Source organism: Rhinolophus ferrumequinum, chromosome 18 (assembly GCF_004115265.2).
Source record: "Rhinolophus ferrumequinum isolate MPI-CBG mRhiFer1 chromosome 18, mRhiFer1_v1.p, whole genome shotgun sequence".
Taxonomy (NCBI): Eukaryota; Metazoa; Chordata; class Mammalia; order Chiroptera; family Rhinolophidae; genus Rhinolophus; species Rhinolophus ferrumequinum.
In genome coordinates this window covers 2,531,786-2,540,512 of record NC_046301.1, presented here as the reverse complement: position 1 = coordinate 2,540,512, position 8,727 = coordinate 2,531,786, and the positions used below count along the sequence as shown (strand labels likewise).

At 38.8% G+C, this 8,727-nt stretch overlaps 1 pseudogene; it reads right to left on the bottom strand.

Annotated features, from left to right (window-relative positions):
- Positions 1 to 4,598: 4,598 nt before the first annotated feature.
- The window catches only part of LOC117037853 (28S ribosomal protein S10, mitochondrial-like), a 38,319-nt pseudogene continuing 34,190 nt past the window's right edge, over positions 4,599 to 8,727 (bottom strand).

Genomic DNA, 8,727 nt, shown 5'->3' with positions numbered 1-8,727 from the left:
CTCCCTTCTTCTTTCGCTCCACTATGCTGTCTCATATTACGCAATGTACTTTTACATACATCATTTAATTCACACAAGAATATCAATACCCACTAATATCAATATCAATATCAATTCTAATGCATAGAACACTAGACAGAGTAAGGGTATCAATATTTGAGACATGGGTCTCCCCTCGCTGTGTGATCTTGTACAAATTACTTAATCACTCTTAGCTCAGGTTTCCTTACCTATAACATGGGAACAGTTACTGCTTTGTCTCTCTTTTCGGGAAAAGAAAACACTTGGTATTGAAACACATTGGAGCTGGAAGAGCTACACTAATTTAAGACAGCTATTTTTTTCTTACAAAGTAGCTCATGCGAATAACTCTAATTCTTCAAATGTTTTTCTGAACAGAAACATTTCCTTGAGGGCCACTTTGAAACTCTGTTACTTCTTTTTAAGGATTGTGAGCTCTGGAGCCATCAAAGTTTTACATTAAAGCTTTTATGCCCTTCTGTATGCTCTCTGGTTTGAGAAAAATGTCCAGTACTGAAGATGTCCAGATATAGCACCGCCAGTACAGAGTATTATTGATTTCTGCACTGATCATTTTGTGTCATATCACATATATATCATGCCAGTTGTATGGGATAACATATTTCCATTAATAAATAAAGTAAATAAAGTCCACGTTTTTAAAAATTAGGACAGTCTCATCTAAGGGATAATGGATTTTAAACTTGCTGCCAACTGAAAAATCAAGTTTTCTTTTATATGAACTGCTAACGTTAGCTAGGCATAGTGTTACTGTGTCACAGACAGTGGTTTCGAGGTTGTTAAAAAACAAAATTCAACCGAGTAACTTGGAAGCTCTAATTGGCTTTATTAAACAGTTCCGAATTGGGCAGCACAGAAGGGAGCCCCCGGGGTTGTACAAAACAGAAGGTTTTTACAGGAAGAACGTGGGGAAAGGCAGCTATTAGCAAAAGAAAAGAAGGGATTATTTTTAGACCAGGATAGCATCTTTTTTTGGGGGGGAAGGGACTGGCAAGGGTTTTGTCATTCAGATAAAGGTCTTTTTTCTATGGAGGATGGAGACAGCCCACAAAGAGATTACCTCACGGAAGCTGACCAGAAAATTCCAGACTGGTTGACTAAGATTACATTTCTGGTGAAGGCTGAAACTGCGATCAGGTCAAGAATTTGGTCAAGGTTTGATAGCATGGGCTTTAGCGCAAGTGAACCCCATTTTTGGGGGGGAGTTCTCGCTAACAGGGTGGTAGGACGGTGTAATTTTGGAAGGAACTGTGTAAATTCTCAATTTTTTCTACATAACTTTTTTTCCCCCCTTTTTCTGCCATAGGCCCAAATTTGATCCCAGCAATGCAAATTGTAGAAATCTAAATAACTCCAATCATCCTTTGCCTAACCTAATCTTTCTCCTCCCCAACAGAGGCAATAATACTTACCTGTAGCATCTTCTGTTGCCCCCAACCAGTGAACCCCAAAGAGCAGTAAAACAAGCTAATTCTATGGCCTGCCCTTGTCTATTCTTCTGTGTATAAGCTTGAACCAGGGTGGAAGAAGTGAGACAGGTGGTGCCTTCCATTCTTACAAGGACGGCTGTACAATTCTCACTATTTTCCAAATGGCTTATCTGCAAAGGCGGTGCTCCGTGATGAAACGTTTGACTTTCTTTTCCCTCCTTCTGAAATAGTAAACTGTGTCGTATGTTTTGCAGTCCTAGTAGGGAAATGTTCATTATACCATCATTTTGTAAGCATCCTCTAACTCAACTTCTTCAATAAACATGATGTAAATTAACCTTTCAGATGAGCTTAAGCTACGGTATTAACAATACTATATGTCTGGAATTTGTACTTGGAATACAGTGTCAGGAATTCTATATTTGTAAATTGCTTCTGCTTAAAAAGGCATTATTTCCATTAAACTATGGTCAGAAGTGAGATGAAACCAGATGCCATAGCATGAGTTTAAATTATGGGAAATTTTAAATGACGTGTTTAACTTTGTGAGATTTCACTATAAGTGCAACTGTTTTACTTTATGTTATGTAGACTCATAGCTTTTAAACATTTTAAAACAATTATTATGTTCTGGCACTGCCAAGAGGCATATGAGATATTTAATAAACACCTTCAAGCCCATTTCCCTAGCACACGTCAATGAGACTATTTCCAGTAAAACAGAATGGGCCAGCATAGATTGCACTGCTGAATATAACTAGCATTTCAGAGTTGAACATCCCATGAATGATTAAAAGGAAGCATGTGTCAAACTTTGCTATTACGGATCATATTTAAAAGTGTGTTGTGCATGATTTGTTTTACAGGGAAGAGAGTGTCAGCATATTGTGTGACTACAAATGATATTTGTTTGTGCACACAGTAAAAAAAAGAAAAAATCCTTGGCTGGAAAGCCTCCTGGCTTCCTGGATATGCATCGAAAACATTTTCTTGTCAATAATTTTGAGATGTAAAATGTTGCTATTAACTTGACATCTTGTTCATTGATTTATTTTTTGAATTTTTATAAGACAAGAAACATGTTATACAAAAGACAGTTCTTGGTTGACCATGGCTATATTTTTAAATGAAGTAATTTCCTTAAATATAATTGCATATAGGTTTTTCAGAACTAAATTCAATCACATATATAGAATTTTTAGAAATAAAATGACTTTCTGGCCTAGTTTTCTTCAAAACAAGTCTGCTGTTTATTTTGTTTATCTGCCACGTTCAGGTCTAAGCGAACAACTAAATGGGTGGCAACTAAGTTGTAAGAAACTGAGTTTTAAGTTCACAAAACTGGACGATGTAAATTTTGACATGTTGATCTCAGATCAAAGTCCATCTCACAAGTTGTTTAAAGTCATGTTTTTGATGAATTGCAGAAAAAACATTTAAAGCAACACGGAATCACATTGGTGTGCACAGCGGCAGGAAAGTGGTCTTCTCTTGCTGGGCTTGTGAGTACTGAGCCTCCGGGAGTCCATCTTCACGGTGGGGCCGGGGTCTCCTGAAAACCCCAGGAGGATGGTGTCATGCGTCACGGTGTGTCAGATACTTACCTTGGTCCCGCGCGGATGGACGCTCCCCGTGGGATTGGGAAGACTCAGTGGTTTGTGACAGGCATCTCAGTGATTTGTATTTGTCATTTTCTCGTCCAGGTTTCTAGGGGGCACAGCACAAATGCTACTCTGTGACAAGGTAAGAATAAATGCTAGCTAGAAGGAGCAGTTTGGGATTATCAGTAATTTCATTGCGTCAGAAGGTAACTAGTGAGATTCTTTCGATCAAGAAAACTTGTCCCAGTCATGGTGCTTGATGTATTTATTAAAAGCCCCCAGATTTTTCTCAGACATTCTTTCAACTGGTCCTTTGAGACAGACTTATAAAGCTGGTTTTGTTTGAGTTGCTAGGAATGCCAGAGTGAAGAACAGAGATGGGAAAACTGCCCTGTATGTCTTTACCTCCTAGGGAGAGAGCCAATTACAACATAAATATGTGGAGGATTATGTTAGAATGTGATGGGGGCTCAGAAAACAATGTGGCTGTACCGGGGTCCTCACAGCCCGAGACTAGATGGTTCAGCCACACTGTAGTGATGTTTTGCTTGTTTTTATTAGTTTCAGGTGTACAAAACAATGCAATAGTTAGACAGTTCACCCCTCACAAAGTGGTAACCCCTCCCCCAATCCATTGCCCCTCTGACATCGTATAAGCTGTTACAATTCCATTGACTCTATTCCCTATGCTGTGGTCCATATCCCGTGACTATATGGTGTTTGTTTTTGAGTTGATAGCAGGAGCAGAGACACAGCATTCACCATTATCTACTTGTGAAAATAATTCATTACCTATGTATGAATTATCAGAGCAACAGTTTTCTAGAGGATAAGACACTTCTCCATTAAATTGTGTTTACCCTTAAAATGAACATATGTTTTTAGTTTTCCTCAAAATTAGGGTCCATTTGTGAACCTTGTTGTCATGATATGTCAAAAGATAATTTACTCAGAAACTGGTGGATAAGTATCTTTTATATACCATTTTATACCAAGCAGTAAACAGGCTGAGTAGTTGTAACAATGGCTCACTTAGCGAACATCCCGATACCGTCTTTATTTATTTTCCATGCCTGTGCAAGTCTTTGCTCTGTTTCGAACTGAGTTGGCTTTTTCTGATTTACTCAGAGGAATTCCTGCCTACATTCTGGGTATGAATCTTGGTCAGATATATGTGTATTGCAAGTATTTTCTCCCAGCCCTCTTCTTGCCTTTTCACTTTCTTAATAATGTTTCTTTTCTTTTTTCTTTTTTTTTTTTTAGTAGTTAAAATGTTTGCTCACACTTGTTAAGATCAGAACTGAAATGATAAAGGAATGTATAAAAGAACAGATAAAGTAGTCCTTTCACTGTAGTCCATTGAATCATTACTGTTCCTTCCCCTGCTTTCAGCTGATCAGGACATGTGGACAACACAGCAGTTCAGTGAACTCAACGTTGTCTCAGCTGAAAGCGCTCTCCGTTTCTTCACACGTGCCTGGCCCACTCTCATTCCGAAAGCTGGCCCGAGTGGTCTCCTCAGACTTTATGACTTGCTTTCTTCCTTGTCTTGTGGTATCATTTCCCAGATTGGCTCTTTGATGTGTTCTGGTAACCATTCTAATTTTGTCTTTGTAACTTCCATGGCAACTCCTTCAGGTAAATTCCGTTGAATGTATTCCACGCAGACATCTGCTGTACTTCCAGTTAGAGGTTGTAACTCTAAACATCCGTAAAGAGTACTCAGATCATACTGAACTCGGTGCTTCTTGAAAATATGCACTGATCTGAGAAGAGTAAATCACTCTATTTTCCTTGGAGGTTCATGTACTTTAATAGAGATACTGAATTCTTTAGCAGCAAGCACGGCAAAGCACTCATAACTGTCCAATCTAGCCTTATCGTGGCCTTTTACTAAAACTGACAGGCTTATGTAATGAGTCTGGCTCACCAGAAATGGTTGTTGTAGGCTTGGTCAAATCCTTGGGAACATCAACGTGTAGGTTTGAAAACTGTACCCACTTCCTGTTGGTACTGAGAAGAAAACCACCATTTTTGATTGTCCTGCTCTTAGAACTTTTGACAGAAAAATTCCTGGAACTCTGCCCCAGGCGCCCCTACACGGCCCCCAGCACCGCTGGCGCCGCTGTCTTGCTGTCCCGCTTAATGATGTTTTCATGAGTGAACTATTTTAATTTTAATGCATTTTAAACGTAGTAGGTGGATTGGGTTCTCCTGTGCTTTTTGAATATTTATTCACAACATTTCTGCCCTCCTCAAATACTTTTTGCTTCTTTTTTCTTTCATCTTTTCACGACGGCCCGATTTCACAGTCGATTTCATCACAATGGTGTCCACAGGTCCCCCACATTCTGTTCTGTTTAATATCATTTTTGCTCCACTTTGCATAATTTCTCCTGACGTGCAGTTCACTGATCCTATCTTCTGCTGTGTCCCGTCGGCTGTGAACCTCACCTGATACACCCCTAATTCACCTTATCACACATAGAATGGATCTCTATGTTGTTGTAAATGTTCTAGCATATCTCAAATTCCATTTCTGTTTAAATCCTCTGTCTTTTCATCTTAGTAATGGTGAATTTAGATACACATGCGCTAATTCCCACATCTGAGCTTCTGTGTTTGTGTCAGTTGACCCTACTTTCCCTTTGTTTTCTTTGCATGTCTTGAAATGTTTTATGTGTACCAGACATTTTGTATAAACAAGCCATATAAGCCTGTGGAACATTTTTCCCTGGAAAGGGCAAGCTCTTCTCTCTATCAGGCAACCTGGATGCGGGCCAGTCAAACAGGAATTTATCTGGACTAGAGCTTAGTTGCAACTTTACTTAATTTTGCCTGACCCTCGGCTTCTAATAATTTGGTGGCAAGATTTGTTTTATGTCTTGATTTTCAAAAGCATGATGGAAATCTTTGTCCTGTGTGCTTTGCACCATGCAGGGTGTTAAGGTCGAGGCCCCTAGAGAGTGACATCTGTCTGCTTTGTCATCTCATTGGCACGCAAAGCCTATGGCAGAGAACCAGCATCAGGGAGGACAGCTGAGAGTCTGGATTTCCTCCATGTCCCTGTGGCCACCTCAGATGAGATGGCATTAATGTCCCTGCCTGGTTCTTCCTTCCCTGAAGAGTCACTTTACCAATTACAGGCACAGCCTCCACCTCTACTAGAAAACACCCCATGCAGGTGGGCAGCCACCAATTTCTGCTAGCTGTTTGAGCATCAGTCAGTTTAGAATATTTTTGCAAACAAAGCTCTTAGATGCATTATTTTTTGTTTTGTTTTAATGTATATTTTTCCCCCGAGTTTTTACAATGGGAGTATGGGAATAATGACCTGCCCTGCTTTCTATACCCAAACCAAAATCTGAACTCCAAGTATGTCTTTTCAATTATTGCCCAAATTAATTTTTTTTTCTTTCTCACATTTTGTGTATAAATTCTATCTCTTCCTAATTTGGAAAAATAAATAGTCCTATTCCTTATCATCTCAATTATCATAAGAAATAAAACTGAGTTAGGGCAAAAATATAATTAACATTTTGACTTTAAGGAAATCATTCAAGAGTAGAAGAGAAAAAAGGTCACTACATAATTATAATGCAAGTTGTATATTTTAACTTGGTTTGGATTCAATTTAACAACATTCCTTCCAGATCTGCCATTTGATCTCATAGCACTGCTAATAGTTTAACAGAATGTAGCAAAATAAAAATGTAATACCTGCTTCTTTTCTGTCAAAGGAGTGATGTTTGTTCAGAAAGAAAGTGAAAGAAGCACCCTTAGTGCACAGCTCTGTGTCTGGGACCGAATCAGACTGAACTGAAACAATTGATTGCATGGTTTTCTTCCTGAGCTGCCCATTAGGCCTGCACACGCCCTGCTAAATGGACCTGGGGGCAAGGATCAAACCCTGGAGGCTCGCACCGATTTTTGCCCAGCTCATATAGAGCTGGTTAATAATTCGAATGGGCTAGAAAGCTTCAGGGCAGATTTTCAGGTTGTTAGTCATCATGTTGTTTTCTCTGCACAACTGTTATATTTATCATCTGGGTAAGTCTCTTGCATTGATGAGTTTTTGATTTCTTGGGGGAAATGATTGATTCAGAAAAATTCTAAACAGCATGCTCCTGGCAGAAAATAGATTTTGGTTATTTAAAGAACATTTATAGAGCTCCGGCTTCCCCGAGGCACAGCATGTTACTATGCAGCCGATATAACGTAATTTGAAAGTACGTTTTCTGTTCTTTATGACCATAGTAACATGAATTCTTGAAATAGTGTGCAAAATGCCATAAAACAACAAATCCAGAATTTGCAGCAATTTCTTACAAAGTGAAGATCTGAGAATCCAACAGTTATCTGCATGTTAGGTGAGGAGTCCTACAAGGAAAGAACTGAGTTTTAAGCTCGGCTTTGAAGGAGGAATTTGGGGTTGACAGGGAGGGATGGTTGGGGGCTAACCCCACACCAACATTCACGTGACACAGCAAAATTTTTACAAAGATTATTCCTTCTTAAATATTGAAATGTTATGAAAGTAGACTCCCAACAGGTAAAGACCTGTTGCGTAACTTTTTATATATACTATTCAAATGCAAACACTGAAAACCAATCTATGACCCATTTATGTTTCCTCTTAACCTTCCATGATTTTTATGGAGAAGAATGAAATGCTGGCCACTGATTATATCCTGTACAATTAATTTTACAGCTAACAGAGCAGATTTTACGTTAAAAGATTATGTATATGCATAATCTTTTTAAGTATTTGGACTTCGAAAGAAGAAATGCTGAATGGAAAATATGCTAGGAAATAATGAAAAAAAATAGGAAAAAAAATCAACGAAAGAAAGACCTTAAGAAATTCTGGAGAAATATACTTTATATAATGTCCTATTGTAAACTAATTGAAATATTACAGCTTACTCATCTGATGTCAAAAGTTCAACTCATTTCATGTAGTAACGAGTGAGACTCATTTTAGAGCCCTGTCCTATGCTGAGGCCAGCATCTCCACAGGGGAGGACTCAGTCACTCTCTTGACTTGTCTGATTGCACATTTTTCTAAATTAAAAAAACAAAAGAAAACAAAACAAAAAACTGACAAAAACTACGTGGAAATCTTTTTAGGAAATGTTTGGTTCATAGACCAAGTTTTAAAACAACTATCCACACTAATACTCCTGTTACTACGACTACCCAAGGAATCATGTGTTTATTGGACAAGAAATTAGAGACTTTCTGAGTCATTGTCTTTCTATCAGATATGCCATTGTCAGTGTTGATTCACAAATAAGTTTTATTTCATCAGCGTGTAATAACAAACAGTAATAGAAAGAGATGTCCCCACCAGTGCAAAAGCCCGGGTAGCAAAGGGTTACTCTTATTAAGACAAGTATTAACTATTACTATCTTGTTCTCCACTGTATAGCAAATGTAGCCTCTGCAGCCACCCTCTTCCTTTGAACAGGATTATTTATTGCTACTTAGCTTTCTTCTGCCTCTGTAGACAAACACATAACCTTGTCCCCGTGCCTTTGTACACTTGCACCCCGTATCCAGCCTCTGTGCTGCAGTGACTGCCCAAGTTACTGCTGAGGCCACCAGCAAGGAGAGGACAGTGCAGCCAGCCCAGAGCATCGTCTTGAGGCCAG